A 5,283-nucleotide genomic window follows, 5' to 3' on the forward strand; every position below is an offset into this window, starting at 1 on the left:
CCCTGCGGGCACCCCGTACTCCTGCGTCCTCCTACCCTGAGTTTCCGCGCGGTTCCCCGGCTCCCCCTGTCATCTCCTGGGTCCCGGATGCCCTCCTCTCCTTACACACTCCCCCTTTCCCGGAGGTTCCACCTCTCGGCACAGTTTGCCAGCTTTTCCGTTTTCATAGGTTCCCCAGGTCTCTTCTCCTAGGTTCTTCGCCCCGTCTTCTATCCTTGAACCGGTCCACCTCTTGATCCGGAGGGGACAGTGCCCTGACACGGGGGCAGGGTCACTGCCTAGGGTCTGGGACCTTGTCTGGGCTGGGTTTCTGGGGATGATTGGTTTGGAGTCTGAGACCCCAGCTCCTGCCCCTGTCCGCCGCGTGCACAGGGGCGGGCCCTGCAGATCTAGTGAGGTCACTGCCTGGCCCCGCTCTCTAGGTGAGCTGGAGATCCAGCACGCTGGCCCCAGGCTGAGGGACCGGAGCTTGGGCATCGTGGGGTTTGTGATGATTATGCTGCTTTGACGACCGCCCCTTCTCCTTGTTCTGGAATGGAGCAAACCAAGATTGGGCTGGTTCTCCGCTGATACGTGGCCTTTTTTGGAAAGAGGTGTGGCTGGGGATTGTGTGTGGCAGCAGCCTCTTCCTAATGGGGACTGGGCTGGGTGGGGTGGGTCCTGGGCGAGTCACACTTCCACTCCCTCTTCTTCCTCTGCTCCACCTAGAGTGCCTTTGAGGAGCTGTGAGGCAGAGAGCTTGATGAGGGAAGGTCAAGGCGGGTGTGTGTGTGTGTGTGTGTGTGTGTGCAAAGACTTGGAGGAGCCGAAAGTTCGGAGGACCTCTTCCCCCTTTCCTATTTGTAGTGCTTAGAACTCTTGCCAAACTGTATCCTGCGCTCTGGAGCAAAGTGGCAGATGGATAGACCCCCGCTGCAGGTGCTGCTTCCCACCAGGGGAAGGGAGTGGGAGTGTGTCTGGAGGCCCTGGGCAGTGCCCCTGGATCAGTCTGTCTGGCGTGGTCTCCTGTGAAGGTCAAGTGTCCTGTGGCTGGGAGGAGAGGCGAGGACAGGTGGCTTGTGCTGGAGGACTGGCTGCTGTGGAGATGCTGGGGATGAGCGGCTGGCCCTGCCTCTCCGTGTTCAGGTCTCAGCTTGTTTGGGGTTGGGATGGGGTCTGGTGCCTTGGGCCTTGGAGCGGGTGACAAAAAATGTTTGTGACTTGTCCAGCCCCAGAACTCTACCAGATGCATTTGTTCTCTGTTTCCTGGGCACGCCCAGCGAGAAACAGCTTGCTGTGCAACCCTGAGTGGCCTTTCTGGAAAGTGGGGCTGCGGAGGAATTGTCCCCGTGGGTCGGAAGTAAAGGTGGTAAATGGGCTCAGGTTGCTGCCTGACATGGCCTGAGGTTTGCCTTTAGGAGCGGGAGGGAAGGAGTCAGCTCGGCTTCTTCTCCTGCGTGGGAGTCATCCCAGGTTTTCGCATGTGGACAACCGAGGCCCAGACGGACAGGCCGAGACTTCATGGGGACCCGCATGGGATGGATGTGGTGGACGGAGCCCAGCCCTGCCTTCCTGGCTGACTCGGGGCCCTCCCCAGCGGTTATTGCCACAGTCAGCCCCAGCTCCTTTCACTGCTGACCCTGGGTATGGAGCAGAGCATACGCTGCTTTCCCCCTCTGCCTACTTGTCTCGTTCTCTCGGGTGCAGTTGTGATGGACGAGCACTGTGTTTACTGACCGATGGGTGAAGTGTGTGCTTTGTGTTTCAGTCACAGTCTTTGTCCTGCCCGGCTCATCCTCCCTGTAGTTCTTGTCCTGCCAATTCCCTGTCTTTTTCGAGACCTGGCGGGGGGACGCCCAATATTCCGTGGATGGCCGTTCTCTTCCCTCCAAGCAAACATGCAGTGTGCCTCTGCCTGAGTGCTCCTCCCACTCCTCCAGGAGGTCTCCCAGGTCCTTGCTCATCTGGGTCTCCTGCTTCTCCCGGGTTCCCCTGGCACAGCCCTCCAGATTGGAAGGGCTGACGTGGCGTCTCCCGGAGGACCAGGTTCTGTGTGTGAGGCTCCCTGTCCCAGGAGCTCCTTCTGCCCTGCATCCCGGCCCAGTCTCACATGCCTACTGACAGCAGCTCTTGCTTCCTCCTAGGGCAGCAGCGCCCATGGAGCAGAAGGGATGCCCGGACCCTGTGCAGACGGATGTGCACCGGCCTCAGCACCTCCCACCGACACGCAGATAGCAGCCAGGGGTAAGGCAGCTCACCCCGGGCCGAGGGCAGCATCTTCAGCTCCTCGGTCCCATGGGCTCAGCAGTGGAGGCCCAGGGACCAGGGACAGAGGGGCCTGAAGACAGACTGTCTCCTCTTCTCACTCAGCGCGTCCAGTCACCGTGCTCTCTGAAGGCTGATGTGTTGCGCTGAACCCTACTTTTTCTTCATTCGCCCCAGTTCTTACCAGTCTGGATTACTAATGATGCTCCCGTGACCCTTGTCCCAGGTGTGTTCTGTGGGATCCTGTTCTCGTTTGCTGCGGCAGTTCACTGATTCCGTAAATGGCGGGCGACTTGTGCCTCCGCGGGACTCATCAGAGACTCGGGTGTGTTGAGCTGAGCACAGTGAACACGAGAGGCAGAGAGCAAGGCTGATTTCCCACACCGGCTCGGCCACGTAGACATCTGGGGGCTGAGTGCCTTGGCTGTGGCTTTGGGAAAGGGTTGCATCCCGAGGACCCCAAAAATACAGGATATTAGCACCTAGCTACAGGACGTTTTGAGGATTAAATACCCTGACGAAAAGAGGGCCAAGCCCCGATCAGAGGTGGTGGGGGCAGAGTCCTGGGTAACGTGCAGAGCGTGTTCGCGTCACTGGCTCATGTGATCGCAGCACTCTGGACGCTGTTCACTGTCCCCTGCTGGGCCAGGTCCTCCGTCCCTGCCTGAGGCCTCTCCGCATCCACTGCCCACCCAGCTTTGCCCAAAGCAGGGCTTGCACCTCCCTCCCCAGGGCTTGAAGGGCAGTGGGAAGCTTGGGGCAGTTTTCTTGATTGCCAGGGTAGCTGCAGGCTCGTCGTGGGCCTCGTACCAGTGGTGGCAAACCTTTGGCTTGGGTGTCCCTGTGTCTTTCTTTGAAGACACCAGATGTTAACGCATCAGTTGTTTCTGCTAACTCCAGCCTCAGTGTTCAGGTTTAATTGCAGTGTTGGCAGTTTGTGATAACTCAGTGGGTTTTGGATTGCACTTGGGGCACCCATCTCTAGCGCCATCCTGGATGTAGATGTGGGGAAAGGGGCATCTCCTCTGCTCCTCACCTTCGGAGATGGGAATGGGGGGTAACGCCTCACCTCCGTAACTGCAGCGTGTCCGCTTTCACAGAAATCAGGTCTTGGTGGAGCTGCCAGTCAGCAGCTTGCTTCTGTTGCACACAGAATGACAGCTCCCAGATCTTCCGAAGGCCAAAGGCAGACAGATGTGGTCAGGGCAGATTCCGAATGCGGGGGTAGGTCCTCCCCTGGCCGTGCAGGTGTTTCTGGCCAGCTGTCCACTGCGTGTTTCAGCAGCGGAGGGAGGCGGAAATGCCTGGTGTGTGAAGCAGGCTGTTCGCCTGTTTATTAGGACAAGGTCTGTGAAGCTGGCCCTGCCCTGCAGGGGTTTCCTGTTGGTTTTGAGTTCTCTGTCCCCAGACAGGGGAGTCCTGAGCTGAAGCCTGTATGCATGCCGAGCAGGACAGTGGGTCTGGCTTATGTGAGGCAGGAATTCCTCCTCGGTGCTGGGGACGCCAGGCAGGGGACAGCTGGCCTCGGGCTTGGACCTGCAGGCTTCGGCCTCTGCCCTCTGCCAGAGGCACAGCCACCTGGGGTGGGGACACACACCGCTGGTGAGTGGACTCTGGGTTGTATGTACCTGAGTCTTTCCCTTCCCAGCCCCTCAGGGACAGCCTGGCCCTGACTCAGTTTCCCTTTTAGAATGCATCTTTCAGGCATCAGCCAGGATGATGGGGAGCGGGAGGGCCCTTGGGACTTCGGAGGAAAGTTGCTTCCTGGGGGCAAAGGCGACCTCAGGGTGGGCTCTGCAAGGGGATCTGTAAGGCGCAGCAGCCTCACTTTGAGGCCCAGTGGCATCTGGTGAGACCCAGCTGGAAATGAATCTTTGCGGGGCTTCTGATGTTTGCCTCAGCTGGCAGTTTCCTCAGGCTCCTTCTGCCACCCCTCCGCCCACGCCACATCCCTTCCCCGTCCCCAGCCACGTCTGCCTCTCGCAGGAGACCCTGCCTGTCAGAGAGCCTTCAGGGTGGCCCCTCTGGAGGTGACACTTTGCATCTTAACTTAGCCCCTCCCATGAGTGTGTGCAGTGCTGCTGTCTGAGTGCAGGTCGCCGGTGCTGAGGTCCTTCCAGAGTTGTGAGACCAAGGCCCTGAGGGGTGGGATCTCCTAACCAGGTCTTGCAACTTGTAAATGACAGCCAGGACGGAGCCAGATCTGTGTGGCTTGGTGGCGTGTGCTCTGTACTTCACTCTGCTGCTTCTTTTTTTTTTAATGGTACCGGGGATTGAACTTGGGACCTTGTGCTTATGAGGCTGGTGGTGGAACCACTGAGCTAAATTCCCTGGCCGTGCTGCTTCTTTTTCTCTGTGCTCTCAGGCTTTTGAGGATGCCTTGGGGTCGCTGGCTGGGTTCATTCTCAAGGCCCTGTCCCTGTTGCATAAGGCTTCCTGTTGTGCACACCCAGGCCTTGGGAGTGGGGCTGCACTCCCACCCAGGACCAGGATGGGACGGACTGACTTACTTTTGTTTTTTGAGGCAGGATCTCACTGTGTAACCCATGCTGGCCTTGAATTCCTGGCACTCCTCCTGCCTCAGCCTCTCAAGTCGTGGGATTACAGGTGTGTGCTACCATCCCCAGCTTGGATGTTTATTTTTTAGTGATGTGTGTGTGTGTGTGTGTGTGTGTGTGTGTGTGTTGTGGAACTCTTAACCTTCCCTTGTCAAAGGTATGTGGGGCTAAGCTACCTAGAAGGACTTTACTCCCAGCCACAGCTTGCCCTGCTGCCTCTCCCGATGCCTTTCTGCTGCATTTGTGTCTCGCAGCAAGTTCTAGCATCTAAACGTCTCTTGAGAGCTTGAAACCTCAAAATTAAATTGCTTGCTGCAATACAACCTCACGCCTGGAGCAACATTTTCCTGGAGTAAAAGTGGCTGTAAAATTCCAGGCTTTCACGTGCTACCTGGACAGCTTGGCGGCGCAGCTGCCAAGCCCGTGCCCTGGGACTGCCACCTTGAAGATGTGACTCGTGTGCTGTGGGTATGGGGTGGAG

The 5,283-nt window shown here is 58.1% G+C and overlaps 1 long non-coding RNA gene across 1 annotated transcript; it reads left to right on the forward strand.

The window, feature by feature from the left end:
• The first annotated feature begins 924 nt into the window (after positions 1 to 924).
• LOC109118158 lies at positions 925 to 4,813 on the forward strand. The gene is made up of 5 exons (XR_002025464.2): positions 925 to 1,125; positions 1,398 to 1,623; positions 2,124 to 2,223; positions 2,350 to 2,470; positions 4,773 to 4,813. It is a non-coding gene; the product is annotated as an uncharacterized LOC109118158 (long non-coding RNA).
• The last annotated feature ends 470 nt before the right edge of the window (positions 4,814 to 5,283 follow it).

This window comes from Fukomys damarensis, unplaced genomic scaffold (genome assembly GCF_012274545.1).
Source record: "Fukomys damarensis isolate Sample0158 unplaced genomic scaffold, DMR_v1.0_HiC HiC_scaffold_36, whole genome shotgun sequence".
Classification (NCBI taxonomy): Eukaryota; Metazoa; Chordata; class Mammalia; order Rodentia; family Bathyergidae; genus Fukomys; species Fukomys damarensis.